At 32.6% G+C, this 24,954-nt stretch overlaps 1 non-coding gene across 1 annotated transcript; it reads left to right on the top strand.

Moving 5' to 3' along the window:
* The first annotated feature begins 21,188 nt into the window (after positions 1–21,188).
* On the top strand, positions 21,189–21,294 carry LOC121218956 (small nucleolar RNA R71). Its single transcript, XR_005915437.1, has one exon. It is a non-coding gene; the product is annotated as a small nucleolar RNA R71 (small nucleolar RNA).
* The last annotated feature ends 3,660 nt before the right edge of the window (positions 21,295–24,954 follow it).

The following is a 24,954-nucleotide window of genomic DNA, read 5'->3' as shown; positions in this document are numbered from 1 at the left end:
ACCCTATAAGAACCTATTTTCAATGGTGTTAGGAATAGTAGTTTCGGGACCACAACTCTGATGAGTGAGTTATTATTTTAATATTTATTTATTTTCTACGGGATTATCTTAGGATTGTGTTAAAGTTTCGTTAAGAAATTTTGAATTTTAAATGGTTAATTAAGTAAAAAGGAATAAATCGTAAGGGTTGCAAAAGTGGGAATCTATTAGTTAAAAGGGCTAAATGGCTACAGAAAGGAAAGTTAATGTACTTAGGTTGTAAATATACCGAAATTAAGTTAGCGGACATTTATGGATAAGGTTTTATTGAAATTTTTTATTAATAATAAGGTTAAAGTAGTAATTTGGTAAATAAAAAAATTAAGTAAATAAAATACAAAAAGAAAGATGTTTTCTTCTTGATTTTTTGCTTTAAAAACCTAAATTAGCCGTTAGAGAAGAAAGAAGGTTCGACCAACACTTTGTTCTTGAATGGTATGATTTTGTGTCCCGTTTTTAATGATTTTTATGTTTTTAAGATCATTTTATCTTAATCTAGCTAGCTCGGGGATTAATTTGGAAAACTATTAAAGGTTGAGGGACTTGCCATGGTTGCTTTTGAATATGCTTTGAAGTTATTTGATAGATTATTAATATTTGTTGTTAAACAAACTTGTTTTGTTAAGTGATATTTGATGAATTTTGAAATAGGGATTAAATTATTAAAAGCGTAAATCCATGGGGTTTTTTTGTGAATTTTTGGTGATTATGGGTTATTTCAAGGTGCCTTGTAGCATTGGTTGATATGGATTTAGGTTAAAATGAGTTATATTCAACTTTTGAGCGTTTGGACTAAATTGTAAAAAGTTAAAGTATCAGGGGTAATTCTATAATTTTATGTAAATATGAATTATGGATTGAATTGAATACTTAAAGTACTTAATTGGATGAAATTATCTATTTAGATCAAGATAAACAACAACCGGACTTAAATCAGGGAAAATCTAAAGCTTTGGACTAGACTTCAATTCGACTATTACGACCATAGTTATTGAGGTAAGTTCTTATGAATTTTATGTTTCTTAAATGTTACGTTGGTTAATTAATCATTAATTTTATGTTATTTACAATTGATTCGGAAATAAAACGATATTCGAATACTTGACGGATAACGAATCTCGTTTGAACCTTAAGAATTCTTAAGATACGAATGAAATGTCATTAGGGATTTCATGTTTCGCATGTTGGTATTAAATGTCCTATCGATGGATGAGGTTCTGCATTTGTTCCAGATTCTCTATAGCTCGTATGAGTAGCATCGTGTAGCTAACATTTCGACCCACAACTCGTGTGAGTAAGCCCATTTCACAGCTCATGCTGAAAAGGAAAGGTTACGTTTACATGGAAAGACACACTATATGCGAGCATTCCCGAATATCTGATGTAATTCTAGATGGTTCAACGGGTAAGTAAAGGAATGCCATGGTAAGTACACAGTGGGATATTGAATCATGATCTATTAAAAGACTAATATAATAAATGATGAGCATATGGAAATCTACTTATATTATGGTTGAATTCATATGTATCATGGATGAACCTACTAACTTGTGAGTTTTATGGTGCTTGTATAGGTTTTTACTAAGGTTATGGTCTTGGTAATGATATTATGCTTATTCTATAGTTTGTGCTAAAGAAATGATAAGTTATTTTTGAGTTTATACGATCTTACTAAGCATTAGTTGCTTACGTAGTTACTTTCCTTTGTTTCATAGATTATCGAAAGCTCGGTCAATTGGAAGCTTGTCGGAGATCTATCACACTATCCAACAGACTTTTTGGTAGTTTTTGAGTATTTTGACCAAGATTATAAATGGCATGTATAGGACCTTTTGTAATGGTAGTTCATGAATGTGTTAATGGTTGATTTGGTATGTATATGCTTTTGAAGTTTATGTTTTGTTTGATAGACTATTAATGCCTCGTCAATTTAGGTCATTTTGGCCACATTTAGGTACTTGAAATATGTTATCTTTGTTGGTATGTTTGTGATGACATGCAAATGGTCATATGTGGTGTTATTCGGTAGTTAAGGAACTAGGTTTTGTAGTTGGAATATGGCGATATTGACTTGTTTTGGTTAATAGTGTTGTGGTATAAATGTTTTGCATTTGAATGACATATTGGTTAGATGAGATAGGATGCTTGAAGTGGTATGTTTAGGCGTGTTTGAACGATGTTTGAATCTCTTGAATGTGTGCACAAATGAGATAGTTGGTTAGGTGTGTTTTGACCTTGAAATGGCTTGTTTTAAGGTCAAATTATGGATCACACGGTCTGGGACCAAGTGAGTCAGTTAATGATGATGTTCCAAAAGTAGAACGGTCAATGTATCCCAGTAACACATAGAGAACAACCCTTGGAAAGATGGGAAGGAGCATGTAAAGGCGATTTCTTTATAATCAGGCAAGGAATTGAAAACACCCATCAACCCCATCCATGAAGATGAAGAGGTTTCTATTTATGTCGACAAACATATGTAGGAAGTCAAGCATAATGAGCTGATCGAGGAGATAACAAAACCAATGTTTGATCCAATAGTCTCGAAGTTGAGCACCACGAAGGTACCCTTCTCGACACGATTAAAGGACATGAAGAAAGACGGACGAGGTAGATTTTAAATTTTTTCTTAATTTATTTAAATCCCTCAATGTCAATTTACCGCTCTTAGAACTAATTGATAAAATACCAAAATATTCCAAGTACCTAATGGAAATTATGGAATGACATAAGAAAATGAAAAACGATGAGCAAATTGACATTGATTCCACGTATAGCACTTTGATTGCTAAAAAGATTCCCCCAAATTTGAAAGATCTGGGTAGTTTCACAATTCCAATAGAGATAGGGGATTGGTATTTCAACAAGGCCCTTTGCAGTTTAGGGGCAAGTATAAACTTAATAACCCTATCGATCTATCAGAAACTCGAACTTAGAGATCTTAAAAATTACCTTAATAACGCTGCAATTAGTTGATAGATCCCTGGTACACCCAAAAGATGTACTTGAGGATGTATTGGTCAAGGTACAGGGATTCATAATCCCTATCAACTTTGTAGTCCTTGATTTTGAGAAAGATCAAGACATCCCCATTCTGTTGGGTCAACTGTTTCTGGCCACATCTAAGTCGACCATTAATCTCGAACGAAACGTGCTAATAATAAAAATCGATGGTGAAATAGAAGTGTTCAAGTGCGGCCATGATTCCCAAAGTGAGGTATCAATTAGGGAGGACTGTTATGTTTTGTTCAATTTAACCCCTAATGGTCTCAATCGAAGGCATGCTTCAAGTTATGTTTCTATAGGTAAGTGAATTGCAAAAGAATGAAATAGATGACGAGATCCTAATAAGATTGGAATTGGTCTGGTGAGCGACAATGGTCATAAACGGTGAATGAAGTCGATGGTGAATTTTAAGGAAATATCAGACAAGTCTGGTAATGCAACCTAATGTTTAAACCACTACACTTTAATTAACTTGTAAATATTGTAACTTAGTTTTAAATTTTCATTTTTAATTAGATTTTAGAATAAATTATTTTGTAATTTCATGTTAGAATTAGGATAAAATAGGTTTTTAGACATAACAAGACAATGAGAAGCTAATTGGGGAAAAAAAGGGACGATCAGAGGACTTTGACATATCTTATGGGCTAGAAGCAAGGTATTGTCGCAACATTCCAAGCCTATGGTTTGACACGACCTTTGTGTAAAGGGAACATGAAATTGCCATGTTGTGTCGTGCCATGCATAGGCTATGGTGCGACACAAGCACTTTGAAGCCAAAAGGGGTGATTTTAGGGCATCTTATCGCACCATGCACAAGCTATGGTGCAAGACGCCTGTGTTTTTTAGCTAAATGTTATAGTATGCCCAAAGACCAATCATGAGATGATTGTAATTACATGTTTTACCTTGTTTATTAATATAAGACATTTCTAATATTATTTTAGTTTCTTTTTTGTGTATATAAATAAACTGAATTGTAATAAAGTCCTAAGAAAATATGATTATTCTTAAAAGATCCTTAGTCAAGTATTATTGCGGGATTGTACAAAAATAATGCATTAAGACTAATGTGTAGTTGTTTGATGACAAAAATTTGTTATTGACGTAGAGATGTGAAAATAAATACATGAGTATGTTTTAGAGAACAACGTATTGGACTGACCCGCTATGAGTATGTTTCTTGGCTTATTATGTAATAGTCACAATATTACTCACAGTGATAACTATGTATATGATCCTCATACTTGAGATCATCATTGTCCAAACATCGGGAGTCATACATTTTGATACAGTCAAATGTCTAGTGTACAAGTTGTACTATAAATACTGATGTTAGATATACCACAATCCATATAGTGGGATATGGTTGATCAAGATAGGATTTATCCCTCCTACATAATCGGAGCAATATCTTAGGCCTCTTGATGGAGTGAGACTAGAAATGCATGGCCATACTCGAATAAGTTGATATGAGATATCACACTTATTTGTTTATTGTAGTCTACTCAAAAAATCAAGAACTATGAGATTGGACTATACAAGTGTGACTATTCCATAACTAGTGTCTAATCTAAATATTAAGGATAAAATGATATAATACATGAAAAGATTATCATAGAAAGGTTATGTCGAATTACGACTTTTTGTAACTTAGGTAGCAAGGATGCATTGCTAGGTACCACTCATTGCTTGTATTATTAGACATGTTCTATTATTACTGCTAACGTTACAAGAACCTAAAGGATCACACCCTATGATTAAAATAAACAAAATTGAAACACATTTGGTATTGTGTTTAGTTGTCACATGAATTAAATTAATTATGGAATTAATTTAATTTGAAAATTAAATATTAAATGAATTAAATGGACAAGCTTGTTGTACACAAATGGAGAACATAGTGAAAATTAATATATAAATTTAATTCATATAAAATTTTAACAGAATATAGTTTACAGAAATTAATATAATAAATTATTATTATGATTTCAGTCAAACATTGAAACATGGTAGTTATAATTCTTTTTGAAAAGAATATAACATTTTTAATACTGTCAATATGTTATAATTATTTTTGGAAAGAATATAACATGTTTAATGCTTTCCATATGTTCCTTATAAGATTTGATTTCATTTTCAATATATGCAAACCAAAATCCCAAATTAGGGAAATTGTGTTTTAAACGAAAATTGAAAAAAAAGGGTCTAGCAGCTATTTTGGGAGATTTCTCTCTAAAATAGTTCCAAGAAAGTTTTATCGTTCATTTTAATACTAGGTGAACTATGTAGAGGCCGAAAATTTTTCGTTATGGATTGGAATTAACATCGAATCAGCAGCATCCTCTCATCGTTTTCAGTTAAGAACGTATATCTTCCACTTTATCTAAAACTATTTCGTTCCTTGTACATGGATACGTGGCTATGGATCACTGGGATATTTTTTTTCTATTACGCCATGAGGCATACTAGCGGTCCCAACACTAAAATCGGGCCATTTCAAGCTTAAAGCACATTAGAAGTCTATTTATACTCACTGATTATAGGCCTAGAAACGTACCTTCGGAAACATTTCAAGTTTCACTTATCAATGTTGCTTCAAAAGGTATGATGACCTTGGAAATTGCTAAGAGTGTTTTGATGAATGAAGAAGTGAGAAGAAAGTCTCAAGGTTCTTCATTACAATCTAAGGTTCGAGTTACCAAAAATAGGGGGAGAAACAAAGACAAAGGTGAAAAGGTAGATATAAAAGCTAAAGTAAGTCGAGATCAAGATAGAAGAATCTTAAGTGTCATCATTGTGGCGAGAAAGGCTATATTAAAAAGTATTACTACAAGTTGAAAAGAGAGAATAGAGGTTGTGGTGATAAACAAGAGAGAAAGGATAATGAGAAATTCGAACATGTTACTATCGCTACTATTGATGATTTGTTAGTAATTTCTGATGAGAATTTTATCCAACTAGCATGCGGTGAAACTAGTTGGGTGATAGATAATGGAGTTTTGCTTCATGTTACGTCACAAAAGGAGTTCTTCACATCTTATACTTCTAGTGAGTTTGGGGTGTTGAAGATGGGTAATGGTGACTTTTACAAGTTGTTGACATGGGAGATGTTACCTTGGTCACTCATAATAGAACTAAGTTGACACTCAAATATTTTTGGCATGCACCAGATATTCATTTGAATTTGATTTATGCAAGAAAGATTGATGATGATGAGTTTCGCAACACTTTCAATGAGGGTCAATGGAAATTGACTAAAGGTTTCTTAGTTGTGGCCTGAGGGAAGAAGAGTTCGAACTTGTATTTGATACAAGCTTTGACTACTCGAGGCATAGTGAATCTTGAAGAAGATGATGGCTCAAGAGATTTGTGGCATAGGCAACTTAGTCACATGAGTCAGAAGGGGCTTAACTGTTTGGTCAAGAATAATTAACTATTTGGCTTGAAGAATGCTATACTAAATAATTGTGTTTATTGTCTAGCTGAGAAGCAAACTAGTGTTCCATTTAAGTGACATCCTTCTTTAAGAAAGTCAGCTTTGCTAGAGTTGGTTCATTTTGATGTTTTTGGTCCATTGAAGGTTAGGTCACATGGTGGTGCACTTTAGTTCGTGACTTTCATTGATGATTATTTGAGGAAGCTTTGGGTGTATTCTTTGAAAATAAAGGACCATGTACTTGACATGTTTAAGCACTTTTAGGTTTCAATTGAGAAAGAGATTGGGAATAAGTTAAAGTGTATTCATATTGATAATGGTTGCGAGAATAGAGGATTTTTTGATGTTTTCTATCGATTACAGGGAATTAAACATTAGAAGACATTGTAAAAGACACCAAGGTTGAATAGGTTGGCTGAGAGAATGAATCGAGCATTGATTGAGAGAGCTAGATGTTTACTTCCAAATGCAAAGTTGCGTAGATATTTTTGGGCTAAAGCTTTGCATACAACTACATATGTGATTAATCTGTCTCATAGTGTTCCTTTGTAGGGTAATGTACCAAATAAGGTTTGGTTTGGTAAAAGCGTGTCATATGATTACCTATATATGTTTGATTGCAAGGCATTTGTCATGTTTTGAAGGATGAGATATCTAAGTTGGATGTCAATACTAGACAATGTATCTTCATTGATTACAGTCATGATGAGTTTTGGTACAAATTGTATGACTAGATTGAAAAAGAACTTGTGAGAAGAAGAGATGTGGTTTTCTTTGAGGGTCAACCTATTAATGACATTGCCAAGACAGAAAAGACACATCCACAAAGTAGTGGTGACTTGATTAAAGGAATCATGTTCCTCTAGCTTTTTTGAAAAATTCGGTTCAAGAAGGTAACATTGATGGCTAGCAGAGTATAGTTGATTTTGATGCTACCATATATGAGGTTGAGAATGATCAACAACAAGCATATAAATCTCCACCAATAATTTCACCTTGAAGATCAACTAGAGATCAAAGGTCTTCTGTCATGGGTCACGGTTTAAAGCTCGTGACCATTGCACAAAGAACGTCCCATAGATGTCAATCTATTAAATGGACCTCATTTGACCCATTTGAACTGACCCAATTTGAAAAACAAGTGGCGAAGCCCATCTACTTGAAGCCTTCGTGGCCTAGCAAAGCACTTATGGAAAATCAGGGATCTCTTAGTAAATAGGGAAAGGAATCTTAGAATATTTGTAATATGATAATATTTGGTTTTGTAATCTCAGGGATTATGTAAATCCCTTAATTGTAGATATGTTTCAATCTCGCCTGTCAATGTAAAGCTAGTTGTGTAGTGTTGAATTTGGGGAGCTCAACTATAAATAGAGTGCCTCCCCTCATTTGTAATCATCCATTGTATCATATTCTTTGAGTTAAAGAATATATTGAGAGAATTTACTCAAACACTTGGTGAGCATTTCTTTTCCATTCTTTCGAGCTTTCTTTTGTGTTTAAGTTGCTTCTGCTTTATAATTTGGTCTTTTAGAGAAATTCTACAAGAATTCTCACTTTGAGTGAGTTAGGTTAACTTAGGCGTATTTGGAGCAACTTGCCTAAGGTTGCATAGGTTATGAGACGAAAGGTCTATCCCCGTTACAGTTGGTATCTGAGCCAAGTTTAGAAGGTACCATTCGAGATGTCGAAAGAAGTTGTCAATCAGATTGAGCCAATGGAGACTTATGGGAGGTTTAGGAAAGCAAGCCAATCGAGGGACATGTTGTCGGCTTTGGAGAGATGAGTAGTTAATTTTTAGGAGTCTATGAGGACATAAGGGAGACACTCGAGGTGGTTGAGGGACGTACTGATAAGTTAGACTCAATGAAGGAGCAACTTAGGGACTTTATGTTAGATTATATCGATTCCACTAAGGAAAACCTTATAGGAAGGGATGATGCTCTCGAGGCCACAAAGACAACCTTGAAAGATGAAAAACATGGTGGGACAGCTATTGGGACTTGGGAGGAGTTCCAAAAAGAGTTGAAGAAACAATTCTACCCATAATATGTCGAGGAGGAGGCTTGGGCAAAGTTGTGTCGGCTTATGCAGCAGGGTACTATTCAGGAGTATGATCAAGAGTTTAGTAATTGGATGCTTCAAATCTCTGACTTGAGTAAGAAAGAAGCATTCTATGAGTTTAAGGATGGGTTGCAGCTTTGGACGATGCATGAGTTGCGTTGACAAGCTATCACTGAGCTTATTGTAGCTATGGACGAGGTGGAGTCCTTTGCCGAGCTTGGTCCAAGTAGAGAAAATTTTTAGTCTTCCAAACCCAAGGAGATGAGCAATGGTGGGGGAGACCATGAGGAAGAACAGGAAAAAAAAGACAACCATAAGAATGATGGTAATAGGAACCACCTAATGAGAAGGGGAAACCCAACAACAAACCAAAAGAGCCAATGAAGTGTTTTCTTTGAGATAATTTGCATATGGTTAGGTACTATCCGAAGTGATCCTCGGTTTCTACCATCGAAGGAGAAGATTATCCAAATAAAGCAATAATGAGGCTTGGTTTGATCATGAGTTGTGTCAGAACCAAGAAGGTCAAAGAGAGCGAGAAGAAACCAGTGGAGTGCTTCTTATGTAGTGGGTAGGAGACTGTCTAGCGCGATCCAAGTTCGCTGCTATAAAAAAGGAGAGGAAGCGAAGCCTAAAGACGAAAGGTTATCGAAGCTTGGATCAATGATAACCACTCCTGCAAAGAGGAATAGTAGGCAAGTATGGTTAATGTTTGTGGACATCAACATCGCATGTAACACCCTTACCTCGACTTGATCACTAGGTTCGAGCTACAGTGTATCACATTCATTGCCGGAGCAACTACAATTAAATCACAATTTAATTATACATTTTATATATTAAAATCAATTGAATTAGGTGCCACCACATATCTTAGACCTTTATCAACTATGAGAATTATAATTTGTATGTACTTTTATACATATGCATGTTGACCTTATATATATTTCTACTAGAATATAAAATACAACATTTAATTAGAACATCATTTAACTGCTGGAAAACCTAACCTATTACGTACATGCCAAATATAAATAAGGTTGGAAACAAACAAACACTGTTGAGATCGAGATGGATTGAATGATGGAGTCGATACACGAAAATCTCGAATTAAATCTAACATTTGTATATAGAAAACAACCATACACTAAGAAAAGTACTTAGTGGTATTTCCATAACTTAAGCCTGTATTATTTGTGAAACCAATTCTATTTGACGTAAAATATGTATATTTACATCTTTAAACATATATTTACCACTTACATAACACTTGAAGTTACTACGGTATACCTAATCATCCTGAGCATGTTAAGTGCCCAAGACTAAAAACAATTTTTCTTGACTTCGATTTGAATTATATAAAGATATCATTATACTTATAATAGTATACATTCAATCAAACTATCATTTCTTTCTTTGTTATTATTTTTGTTTATATTGAGGCAATTACCATTATTTGTTGCGTAATTAAATCAAGACACATTTATATACACATTATATTACTACTAAACAACATTACATATATAAATTGTACCAAAACATCAAGTTATCCATCAACTTAGCATAACATAAATATAAGACGCCTTAAAGCCAATTTTACCTTCCTCTTTTGACTACACATTACTAGCATATGGTAATACTTAATAGGCATACTCTCACCTTCTCATGCAACTAGGCTATCTAAGACATCAATTTAAATAATAATATTTGTTTAATATCCTTTATCAAACACACAATGATTTGTTATCGGTTTAGGCAAAAATTTAATTCACTTTCCACATAAAGCAACTTAAATCACTTAGAACAAAGCTCATCGACTTCAACACTCAAATTACATTTCTAAAATAACATTTTGCATTTTACAACAAAATTATACCATAAAAAATCCCACAATTAATGTCAAACTCTTCCATATCAATCCCACCATTATACATTTTAATATGACACCACAACTAAATTATTTGCAACCAGAACTCCTCCCAAATTGCCATATGAAGATATCAAATTTTCATTATTGATGCAGTTCAATTTGCGGGATTTAACCCACTTCATTTTATGTTCCAAGGTAGCAAAATTAGTTACATACTATTCTAAATATAGTAGTAGAACAATATAATAATAGCCAATACTTCTTTTAATTTAAGCTTAGGTCATCATAAGTTTTAGCACTTAGATTATCACAAGATACATTGTTATTCGGACAACATTAGTTAATTGCGCTAAATCCCAACTTTAGTATATTACTACCGTTTAGTGAAATATTAATTTATTAATTTTAATTTAATCTTTGGGTAGCTACATCCTAAACATCTCAACTCATAATAGTAAACTAGGTTCAGATAGCATAAAAATGAACATTTAAAACCATTAAAACAACCACCATTCTACAACAGTTGGACATCATTAAAATAAACATTTAAAATCTTTAGGACAACAATTCGAACCGCCCCATTTTGCACAAAATAGCAAGCCCTATTTATACATATTAGACATCATTATCATGTTCGAAAATAATACAACATTATTTATCAATATAACATCAATTTGGACAGCTTAATAAACTCCAATAAGATCGCATAAATACAGAGAATTTGTAATGTAAAAGATGTATAAATATATTAATTTTATCCAAAATCTGACAACTTAATTATCATAAAAATCCATGGTATATACAACTTACAAATATGAATTCAAACTACTAAAATTTGGATAGTAGAAAACGATAAATAGATAGTGTATTTAAACGGCTAATCTAGCCAGCATATGTGTAGCAACTTCCATGCAAAACACTTCAATTTGTCTAACATCAGACAACACTTATATGGCAACCATCTATTCCTAAAAAATATATATATTTTCTTAATTTGAACAACTTCAAGGCATAAATAAAATAGATAACCAATCAGCAATTTAACCAAAATAGTATCACTGCAGTAGAATAAGGAATAAAAGGGTCACATGATACTGTCACAACCTACTCTTTAAGTAAACTGTCGCGTGTGAATATGTAATGTGAATGTGCAAGTATACACATCAAATCAAGTAATAAAGTGATGAGTGAGTATTGTCTTCACAGGGATAAAAGTTGACTAAAATAATTGGTATGCTATTACTATGAAACTGACTAATTAAATTAAGCAAAAGGAATAGGTTATTAATGGATAAATAGATGTGAGGAAGGATTAATAAAATCAATTATGACTAAAAATATGCTAGGGAATTTAAAATTTTGTGGGAAAGAGTTTCTACTGTTGAATGATAATGGTTGGAATGACTTGGGTTTATTTTTATAACATAATAATGCCATGGCAAAATCTTGACTATTCTACTGTTTAGGGAATCACTACTAAAGTCTGCTTCTATCAAAAGCCAGGCTTTGAGCTATCATTTTGAGGTTTATTCTATGTCTATAGAACTCAAGAATGATATCCAGATTTTTCTCCCCTTCCCGGTACAAATTGCAACTTCTATGTCTAGAGTGCTACAACTATTAATTCGAATACTTGCCTGTATCAACCGATTATAATCCAATCTAATTAATCTTTTCAAAATTAAATCAAATCTAATAGCATGCTACACAGTCATCTATGTCTAGAGCTTTCATGCAAGCATTTTTAAATAACCACTAATTGAATGAAACATTATTCAACTCAAAATCAAACCATGGGCATTAAAGTTAATAAAAATTCAACCAGAATAATTCCAACCCAAAAAAAATTAGTTCATTGGTTGAACATTCGAATCGATAACAAAACCATTGAACATCATTGTTGAAATTCATGAATCACAAGTTCAAATCATAAAATAAAGCCAGAACTGCAAGAAGCCTTCGCTACTCCAGCTTTCATTCTGATAATGAGATTTGATGCAAAACCTAGGGGAGATATTTTTCTACTCTATAAGCTGCTACCCTCTCCACTCCTTCTCTGAGAATTCATGAGAATCTAATGCAGAGAGATAAAAACTATTTTTTCTCACTCTCTAATCCTTTCTTTCTCTTTTCTTTTTCAGTCTTTATAGGGTAGGTCCCTCCCTCTCAGTACACACATTTTTCTTCCTCTTTTTCAGGGTGATTTATCTGGTACAAGTACAGCTGGTTGAGAGTGACGTAGACTGAGTGTTGCTTCATCTTCCTTGAATTTCCATGGCTTTCATGTTGGCAATCTAACCAACATTTTGTCATGGTAATATTTCACTTCCTTAATTTTCCTATCCTTTTTCTCTTCTCTTCTTCATCCTGCACCTGTTGCCAACCACAAATAACACCTTTCTTCCCTAATAATAGAAGTAATAACATGTAAAGCACAATCCAAGCTTTTTTATGTAATGTTCTAAAAATATCTAAAAATACAAACATATTTTCATAATTACAAACAATTAATTCAATCTAGAGGCTTGAAATATAACTCTTTCAAGAGTTAGAAACACCCCCAAACTTGTATTATTGGTTGTCCTCAAGAAAAATGTATATGAGTATACATGAATGAATGAATATTTGCCAAAACACACAGTTACTATTTTCACTGTTAAACCATGTGAAGTATATCTAATGCCTCCATTCTCAGTAGTCTTCTAAAATATATAAAAAATTGGTTCGAGTTTTATAGGTTTGTTTAGCAAATGAAGTGCAGAAAATGTTTCCTAAAAATAAAAATTCCTAAAAATTTATGCAATCTGACTATAGTAGACCTCTCCTAATATATTTACAATATCTTTCCTCTAAACTGAATTTCACTATTCTTACTTATTTAGTCATTTCAAAATTTTAATCACAAATATTATTTTCTATAGGGAATTCATCTTGTCACATAATTTCTTTACTTGACAATCTCAATACAGCATAGAATAGATTACCATGTATTATACCATGCCACAATTTGAGTGTATTAAATAAAAAGATGGATGGAGCAAACAACTACCTCCTTAGCTAACCAGCCTATTACTACAGTGGAGTGTCCCTAAATTATTATTATTATTCACTCTTATTTGAACTTAATTTTTTGATCAATAATGCGATGGAGCAAACAAAGCATTACTGACCTACTCAATAGTTTCAAACATTTGAGTGTAAAACTATTGCTAAGGTATTCCTTATAATTTGTAACCAAATTATTGAATTTAGGATCAACAAATACTAAATGCATTAAAAGAATCCTACTATAAACTTAATTGCATTGATACTTAAGTTGTTCTACTTTTAGAAACCAATTTTCAAAGAATTATCTTAAGATAAACATGTTTAATCAACTTCCACAATTTTCTAAATTAGTCGAAGAGTTATTATCCTCATCAAACATCACCAATATCAATATACTGATCATAGTTTATCAATTATTTGGCATTTGTATGTAATGGAAAAATGAACAACAAAATGCATGAATATTAAATCATCTATCTATAGTATACTATATGTACAACACAACACACCCCAAACCTAAGGGATGCATTGTTTGTAATGCATGAACAATGAAATATGAAAAAATGCAAAAACAACAACTATCAGTTGATGAACTATACGTTCTTATTCTGTCATAGGTATAGTGGTCGATGTAGTGGTGGTGTAGTAGCTTAAGTCATATCATTGTCTTCCTTCTTAGAATCAACATGGACAGATGCAGTATAACACCCCTAACCCGTATCCGTCGCCGGATTGGGGTTGCGAAGAATTACTTAATATTAGGCTTATTTCAAAAATAAATAACAAATAAGATAATTTAGTTCAATTATCCAAACTAATTAAATGAACAAAAATAAAATAAAATAATGTACATTTTAACATTTCCAAATTCAATAGCTTAAACAATTTAACTTTTCATAATTTCATAGTCTCCATCATTTTTTTTTACATAAACAAACTCAGTCATTGTACATAAATTATTTAATCAATTTCACTTTATGTTAATATAACCAAGCATATTTCAATTAAATACTATAACTAAATATGCTATATAATTAAGTCATATAATTAACGAATTTAATGACTCACCTATTCGAAAAAAAGAAAAAAAATACAAACACATAATAGCCAAATTGATACTTACCTATAAAGCCGATTATAAATACATATAATTTGAATTTATGTTTAGCAAAATATAATTTGGTTACTGATTACACATATGTTATATATATAAAACAAGCTTATATTTTACAAGAAAAGAAACTTATGCCATAGCCAAACTTATAATTTACCAAAACCAAATTATACAATAAAAGTACCTTATACGTACTAATGTCGAGTCACACATATATCTCTTTTAAAAACATCCAAAATATTTTAACAAGTGTTCGGTAATTAGCTCATCTTGTGACCAAATCAACTCACTCCCAAATGTAAAACAAATATACATGTTCTAATTATACAACCGAATTACATATGTCCTATTATATGTATATAAGTTATCATTATTACATTATATGCCCAAAACAAATCTATTCTTACTAATCAAATTATCTATCAAAAACCAATGTTTAAACAAAAAATCATATACCGGTTTAAATGCATATAACCGAATTAACCATTTTCATGCATGTTCATAAATGCTCAAACATAATTCACTTCCTAATTCCACATTCCATTTCATTACTACATTAATCTAAGATGCAAAACAAATATCACTTTTACAACTCTCGGTAATCTCATTAACCTATCAAACAAAATAAACAACCACAAACATGTACATAGGCATTAACATTTTCAAATATACATCTCAATGAATTATACAAACCCTGTAAAATTTTATAATCACACCTCAAACCAAATCAATATACAACCGAACACTTAACATTCTTTTACTCTCCAACATTTACAAATATATTTCTATTTATAGATCATATCATATATTCATTTTGATGCCAACCAAATAAACCACACATAATATTCGCATGTAAAAGACTATCCATAAAATACTAACTATTATCAAGTCATGTATAATTCATAATTCAATCCAAAACCAAAAATAACAAGATGTTAAGCCATTTTCGCATGGCTTTAATATATACATCTTCGAATTAAACAACCTTCAAAGCTAGTCTATACATGCCATAGTTTCAAAAGAAATTTCCGTTTAAAATATTGTAGTTATTTGATAGTGTGATGAGCTTTTCTGACGAATCCCCGAGCTCGTAACAACCTCAAAATCTATAAAACAAAAGCAACCAAAACAAATACACCGTAAGCTATTTAAAGCTTAATAAGTTATAAGCTTAAGCATATTTATTATTCATAACATATACCATTTAACTAATATAACCTATATTATACACCATACCATATATAAAGACATCATCCATTATAATTTCGCACCTTGATTTCAAACTCAAGCTATATAATCAAAAATAAACTTATATATATAATTATAACCTTTCCATTGAACAACATATAATTCAACAAGGGCCGAATCAACAGCTTATATACATATATATGGATTTAGTTAATTCAAATGCCATTTTCACATACTTTCCACAATTATAAGTAACAACTTAACCTATTTGTAAACATACATTTAACAAACACATACCTGAATATGAAATTCAATTTCATATCCGATCTTCATTTATCATTGCCCGTTGAACCGTTCGAAATTAAATAGGGTATTCGAATAATCAAAAGATTTATACAATGCCAGCGTCCCAAACGTGGTCTTACATGTAATCACTGATCGATGCCGCTGTCCCGGACAGGGTCTTACACCGAAACACAAGTCGATGCCAATGTCCTAGATGTGGTCTTACACGAAAACATTTATCAAAAAATCTCATGCATTTCTAGGGTTCGTACGGGCTTGCAGATGTTAAATACTATTTGAATCGAACTCAATTACTTACCTATTTTAACAAATTCATTCGGCCAAGACTAACATTATCTTTAATAATTCCATTTATCACATATATATATTATATACCAATTGAATTTAACAGAATTTAAATGCTTATCGACTTACCTCGGCTATCGACGGACACGATCGACTACTCGACTACTTTTGTTTTCCCCCGATCCAATTCTATTTTCTTCGTTTCTTGATCTAAACATATTCAAATTTAGCCTTTTTATTCATTAAGTCATTCAATTTAATCCAAAAATATGTAAATTGGAAAATTATCATTTTGCCCCTAACATTTTACACTTTTTACAATTTAGACCCTATTACATAAAACACAAAATTCACACATACCATGCTTAGGCTGAATTTTACCCTAGTCCATACAAGTCCATATTTTTCATTTATTTATCATTTTAGTCCCTCAAAAATTTATTTTCACAGTTTCACCAAAAATTCAAAGACAAAATATTTTAATCTTTCACATATCTTTAATATTTAACCATCAAACAACAAAAATCACAAGCTATCATCAATGGCAACACAAAAAATCCTCATAAATTTCAAGAATTGAAACTTGGGCTTTGAAGATAACTTAGCAACGATTTCAAAAACGTAAAAATTATCAAAAATTAAACAAATTACATACCTTAATTGAGCAAGACAAAGGTCGAATGTAGCTTTTCTTTTCTTCTATTTTCCTTAGCTAATTTCGGCTACTATAGATGAAAATGCATGTGATGTTTTTATTTTATGTTTTATTATATTATCATAATTAATATAATTACCAAAATAACCTTTATAATTAAATATACACATTTTATATACAATATACATAACTGTCCATCAATATAAATCATGGTATAATTACAACATAAACACCTACCACTAAAAGAACAAATCAATTTAGCACTTTAACAATTAGTTAGCAACTTTTACTATTTACGCGATTAAGTCCTTTTTTCTTTAATCGGTCACTTAAACGATAAAATTAAGACATGAAAATTTAACACAATCAAATTTACACATAATAAACACACAAAATAATATTAAAATATTTTTCTAACTCAAATTTGTGGTCCTGAAATCACTATGTCCGATTAGGGTCGAAATTAGGCTGCTACATGCAATTTGAACGGAGTAAAAATATAGAAAGTTGAAGAAGATGAAATAGAAAAGAAGTGAAATGATTAGGGTTAATGTCAAAGGAAATACAGCGATGACATGTTGGCTAAGATTAACCTGAGAGTGTACCCTTCCATAGACAAAAGAAAATTTAAGCGGGAAAAGAAAAATAGTAGAAAAATTATGAAATTAAAATTAACTAATGTAATGAATAGGCTGATGTTTACAACCGTGGGCCATAGTGTGCCTGTAAAAATATATATAATAACAAGTAAATAAACTTATTGAAGAAACGAAACACAAAATTAATAGAAAATAATAAAGTAAAATAAGAAAAAGATATTAAATAGTTCAAAAATTGATGGAACTTTTATCACGAGTTAGAAGGGCTCCAAAGTAGTGCTTTAATCGTTGGCCATTGACTTTGAAATTGGAACCAGTCTTGCTATCTATAACTTCTACAACGCCATGAGGATAAACACGGACTATCTCGAATGGACTTGTCCAATGAGATTTCAGTCTGCCTGAAAATAATTTAAGTCTGAATTGAATAACAAGCCTGAAAATAAGCATGTAGTGGGAATTAAATTATTTTCCCATAACTCGGTCAACGTACAACTTGCGTAGTAGATAGCATGAAATATATTGTTCTTTCTTTGCCCATTCTAGTGCTATGACTATTGGTGTTGTGACTAGCCATTTTTTCAACTCCTCAAATGCCTGTAAGCACTGATTATAAAAATTGAAATGCCTGTTGTGTTCTAACAGTGTACACAAGGGTTTTCATATTTTCAAGAAATTCTTGATGAAATGTCTATAGAATCCTGCATGGCCAAGAAAACTATGAATACCTTTAACTATGCAGGGTGGTGGCAATTTATCAATAATTTTGATCTTTTGCTTTGTCGACAGCAATTTCTTCTTATGAACTTTTATGTCCCAAAACAATGCCTTCACAAACCATGAAGTGGCATTTCTCCCAATTGAGAACAAGGTTGGTTTCTTCACACTGGCAAAGAACTAATTCCAGATTTTTAAACAATCTTCAAAGGTATCGCCAAACACCGAGAATTTTTCCATAAAAACTTCTAAGAATTTCTCTACCATGTCCGAAAAGATTGCCATCATGCAACACTGAAATGTTGCATGGGTATTGCATAATCCAAATGTCATTCGTCCAAATACAAAAGTTCCATAAGGACATGTGAGTATGGTCTTCTCTTGATCAGTAGGAATTATGGCAATCTGGTTATACCCCGAGTAACCATCTAAAAAATAATAGAAAGTTTTCCCCACTAATCGATCTAGCATCTAATCGATAAATGGCAGAGGAAAATGGTCTTGCCTTGTTGATTTTTTGAGCTTCTGATAATCCATAGAAACCCTCCATCCCGTGACAGTATGAGTAGGTGAGTTCGTTCTTATCATTGCTTACCATGGTGACACCCACTTTTTTAGGTACACATTGAATAGGGCTCACTCAAGAACTATCCAAGTTTGGGTGTATGATTTCAGCACCAAGCCATTTGATAATCTCCTTTTTGACAACTTCCTTCATAATGGAATTCAGTCTTTTCTACTACTCGATAGATTTGTCATCGCAATCTTCCAGTAATAATTTGTGCATGCAGATTGCTGGACTAATTCCTTTGATATCTATAATCGTCCATCCCAATGTTTTCTTAGATTTCTTCAAAACTTTCAATAATTGAGCTTTTTTATATACTGTCAATGCCACATAAATAATTGCAGGCAATGTGTTGTTGTCTCCCAAGTAAGCATACTTCAGACGTGCTGGCAAATGCTTTAATTCCAACAGAAGAGGATCTTTTATGGATGGTCGAGGAGGTTTAAAAGAATAGTTTGATAAATTCAATGTTAGAAACTTCTCCTCACTCCATTCTTGATTTTCGTAACATCCATCAATTCACCAAGCTCATCAATCATTTCTGCTTCAATCAACTAAATTAAATCTACATCATCATTATAGTTATTGTGATAAAAATCTAAAATTTCTTCCTAAACTATTGTATCAACTATCTCCACAATGTAACATTCTTCATCTATATATGCACACTTCATAGCATCAAAAACATTAAAAGTTATCTATTAATCATTAACTCTCATACTTAATTCACCTTTTTGAACATTAATTAATGTTCTGCCAGTTGCTAGAAAAGGCCTCCCAAGTATGATTGGTACCTCTTTATCAACCACACATTCCAGAATAATAAAATCTATTAGAAAATTAAATTTGTCAACCTCTTACCAACACGTTTTCTTTTTTACCATCTGGATGTGCATATGGACGACAAGCTAGTTGCAAAGTAACAGTTGTAGGTCATGCCTTCCCTATTCCCAACTTCTCGAAAGTAGACATAGGCATTAGATTTGTACTCGTACCTAAGTCACATAGTACTTTTCTTACATAATGGTTTCCAATAGAGCAAGGTATAGTAAAACTCCTTGGATCCTTTAGTTTTGGTGGAAATTTGTTTCTTAGCATTGTTGTGCATCTTTCAGTGAGAGCAACAATTTCGAACTCTCCCAACCTTCTTTTCTTCGATAAGATATCTTTCATGAATTTCACATAGTTGGGCATTTGTTCCAACGCTTCCACCAATGGTATGTTAATATGTAGTTGCTTTAGGACATTCAAGAATTTCTTGAATTGAAAATCTTGCTTAGATTTTTGGAAATGCTGGGGAAAATATGGCAGTTGTCTTTCTTCCATTTATTGAGGTTGTTTTGCCATGGCATTTTTATTGGCAATCCAAGGTGAATCTACTTCAACATTTTTCTAGTTGGTCTTTTCCTTTGTAGTCTGCTCCACTATTGGTTATGAATTATTCTTATTTGTGAAATATGAACTACTTTCTTCAATAGCGGTGTCATTAACAACTCATGATAGTTGCGTACCACTTTTGAGAGTAATAGCTTTACAATGTTCCTTTCCTTGAGATTGTGAATTTTCAATATCACTTGGTAGTGCTCCTTGCAGTCTTGAGCTTATGGCAATTTTCCCCACAAGATTCTCTAAAGCTCTTAAAGATGTAGCTTAACTTTGAATGATAGCATCGATCTTTTCCATTTATTCCTGTAATAGATCGTCCATCGATGAGGAACTCAAAGCTGAATTTTGCTGAACATTTTGCCATGGCATGAGTTGATTGTATCCAAGTAGTGCACCCAGAGCATTTTGTCGAATAGCATTGCTATAATTTCCCCCTGGATTACTCCAATTGAAGTTGGGGTGTTGCTTCCATCTTGGATTATATGTGCTGGAATATGGGTTGTTGTTTTTTTGATTGGAATTTCCCATATAATAAATTGAGGCTAGATTTGATGGGCATTCATGAAAAACATTATCTGCTCTGTAGTAAACACATGCTAACTCGACTGCTTTCATTTCCTACACTACAGCTGATCTTTTCAGTGTTTTAATCATATTCGTTAAAGATGATACTTGAGTTGTTAGGGAAGTGATCGCATCAAGTCCCATTGCTCTAGCAACTCTTCTGCCAATCCCTACACTGGTAATGGGGTATTGATAATCATTGTTAGCTATTCGCTCTAGAATTTCATATGCTTCATTATATGATTTATCGAGCAAAGTTCGATTGGTATATGTGTCAACCACCATCTGTTTATGTGCATTCAATCCATTGTAAAACATTTCTATTTGTGTCCAATGTTGGAAACCATGTATCAAGCATTTTTTATTAACTATTTGAATCGCTCCCATGCTTCAAATAATGTTTCGTCCTCAAATTTTTGAAAGGACATAATATCGTTCCTCAGTTTGGCATTCATGCTCGGAGGATTATATCTCAACAGAAACCTCTGACAAAGTTCATTCCATGATGCCACAGTACTTGATGGCAATGCATTTAACCATGCTCTAGCACGATCTCGGAACAAATAAGTGAATAACTTCAATTTCATGGCATCTTCAGGAACACCATGTTGCCTAAATGAATCGTAGACTTCCGGAAGGAGTTTTAAGTGCAACCTTGGATCCTCAGGCAATCCACTAAACTACCCCACTGTTTGTAACATTTGAAACATCACTGACTTTAACTCGAAATTCTGAGCCTAAATATGCGACCTAACAATACCTGAATTCAAATCATCTAAGATCGGCACTATATGTTGTTTGATGGGTTTGTCCCTGTCACCTATTATTCGAGGAATATCAGCATCACTTCCTTCCTGATGTAATGGATCTTCTCTAACCTAAGCAATTCTAATTCTTTCCATTTATCGCAATTATTTTCTCCTTCTTCTCAAGGTTCTCTCAATTTCTAGATTAAAAGAATACTCTTCAATTGTTGAAATATCTCTACTCATGCACCAATCAAAAATCATGAAAAAAAAAATAACCAAAACACTGAATAAGTTAAACTAATAAAATTTAAGAGATAATAACACAGCAAATATTACATCAAAATTGTTGATACCTAGAAACGACTCCAAAAACTTGTCGCATGTGAATGTGTAATGCAAATGTGCAAGTATACACGTCGAATCAAGTAATAAAATATGAGTGAGTATCGTCTCTACAGGGATCGAAATTGACTAAAATAATTGGTTATGCTATTACTATGAAACTGACTAATTAAACTAAGCAAATGAAATAGGTGATTAATTGATAAAGAGATGTGATGAAGGATTAATAAAATCAATTATAACTAAAAATATGCTAAGGAAATTAAAATGTTGTGGCAATTCTCAAAGGATAAATGGGAAAGATTTTGTATTTTTGAATGATAAAGGTTAGAATTACATAGGTTTATTTTTATAACATAATAATGCCAACGCAAAATCTTAACCATTCTACTGCTCAGGGAATCACTATTGTAGTCTGCTTCTTTTGAAAGCCAGACTTTAAGCTATCATTTTGAGTTTTTTTGTATTCCTACAAAACTCGAGAATGGTATCAAGATTTTTCTCCCTTTCCCTATACAAATTGCAACTTTTATGTCTAGAGTGCTACAAATATTATTTCACATACCTGCTTGTATCAACCGATTATAATCTAATCTAATTAATCTTTTTAGACTTAAATCAGATCTAATAACATGCTACACAGTCATCTATGTCTAGAGCTTGCATGCATGCATTAAAAATAATCACAAATCGAATGAAATAGTGTTCAACTCAAAATCAAACCATTGGCATTAAAGTTAATAAAATTCACCTAGAATAATTTCAACCCAAAGAAAATTAGTTCATGGGTTGAACATTCGAATCCATAACAGAACTATTCAACATCATTGTTTAATTTCATGAATGACAAGTTCAAATCATAAAATAAAGCCACGATTGCAGAAAGCTTTCACTACTCTAGTTTTCACTCTGATAATGATATTTGATGCAAAACCTAGGGCAGATTTCTTTTCCCTTTCCTTGCGTATGTAAATCTTCTACTCTGTAAGCTACTACCCTCTCCACTCTTTCTTTGAGAATTCATGAGTGTTTGATGCAGAGAGATAGAAACCATTTTTCTCTCTCTCTGATCCTTTCTTTATCTTTTCATTTTCCTTCTTTATAGGGTAGGTCCCTCCCTCTCAGCAGACACCTTTTTGCTTCCTCCTTTTCAGGGTGATTTATTTAGTACAAGTACAGTTGGCTGAGAGTGACGTAGACTGAGTGTTGCGTCATCTTCCTAGAATTGCCATGACATTCATGTTGGCAATGTAACCAACATTTTTTCATGGAAATATTTCACTTGCTTCACTTTCCTATCCTTTTTATCTTCTCTTCTTCATCCTGCACCTGCTACAAACCACAAACAACACCTTTCTTCCCCAATAATAGAAGTAACAAATAATAACATGTAGAGCACAATCCAAGCTTTGTTATATAATGTTTTAAAAATATCTAAAAATGCAAACATTGTTACTTAATTGCAAATAATTAGTTCAATCTAAAGGCTTGAAATATAACTCTTTTCAAGAGTTATCATTAACACACAAATTAACGATTAAGTACAAGTAGTTTTAAGAAGAAACTCACTATCATTTATTTAATTAAGTAAATAACATATGCAATTATGGCATTGTCAACAAGTTTAAAGCATCTTTAAATAGGGAACTTAAATGCTGAAAGTCTAGCATTCAGACAGAGGCCAAAGTTGGCATTTAACCTCCCATAATTCCCCATTATCTGAGCTAGTAGCAGTTCCTCTCCTCAACAAATTTAAGTTTATTCAATTCAACAATTTCATACTTGAAATTGATCATTCTTAACAATGGTTATTAGCAATTAACTTAACATTTAATCTCTTTTGTTATACAGTGGTAATAAAATATATTATACAATAATCCGACCCGATCTGGGATCTGACCAAAGTCTGACCCGGTAGGAAACCCATTTTTATACGATTGCAATGACCCTCTTTTGGAGGACTTCTTCTTCCTTTTTGTTTTCAGTTCACTGCTCTTGAAGAATGAAACTACTCAACCCATCCCTTTTTACAACTATTGATCCAACGCATCAACAATCGGTGTGGTGAGTGTGGACTACACCTGACTTAGAGTTCGATGTTCTCTATGATGCTGAGGTTCCTGCCATCATCTACTCCTGCCAAACTCTTTGAGTTCTACGGTTTTGGTTCAGAAGTAGTAGAAGAGAAACAACAATACTTAGTGGCGATGAGGGATGCCAAGAGGAAGCGAGCAACACCGGCAAAAGGGACATGCACTAATCGTAGTTTCAAAGTTTTATGGTTTTCCATTTTTAATCCCTTTTAAGCTACCACATCCCGAATATCTTGATTTTCCTTTTTTGTCCAACTAGTTTTGAATGTAGAATTGCATTAGAAATCACACATTTTGATAGACGACTTTTTAAAGGAATTGATGGGCTTTTGTTGTTCTTTAGTAATGTTGGCATTTAATTGAGTAATCTTTGCTTTGTAGCTTACTCAACCATTTGGTTTTTTTAGTATAGAGTAATCTTGAATTTGGATTGAGTACAGCTGAAAGTGTTGTTTTGAGTATCATACCAATGCTTTCTAGCCCTAACGACGAATCCCGTGCGAATGTTTAAGCTGCAATATTATGGTGGTCACCTCTATACATTTAGTATGCCTACTGTAAAAAATCTAATAGGAGATGCAACTGCTCCGACTATTTGATTAATTCATACATAAATTTGATAAACATCTCTTTCACTGGATGTGGACAATATAAAGAGTTTTGGAACTGATAGGAAAAAGACACAAGTCATACAATGGAAAATGCTGAGAAGATGCTCCTAAATAGCCCTACTCCAACAATGAGGCTGATGGGAAAACATTTTCAACAAGAATGGCTTCTGGATCCAGCATTAGGAAAGTGTAAAGAAACATCTGTTCGACCATTTAAAATAGTGAGAAATCAGGCCTTTCCTAGAAATGTACTCATCAAGCCTCATGAATCTAATTTATTTCAGCTAGGCATTAACTGGCAAGCAAATCCA

Source organism: Gossypium hirsutum, chromosome D06 (genome assembly GCF_007990345.1).
Source record: "Gossypium hirsutum isolate 1008001.06 chromosome D06, Gossypium_hirsutum_v2.1, whole genome shotgun sequence".
NCBI lineage: Eukaryota > Viridiplantae > Streptophyta > Magnoliopsida > Malvales > Malvaceae > Gossypium > Gossypium hirsutum.
The sequence above is the reverse complement of the archived record's forward strand: the minus strand, read 5'-3'. Positions and strand labels throughout refer to the sequence as shown.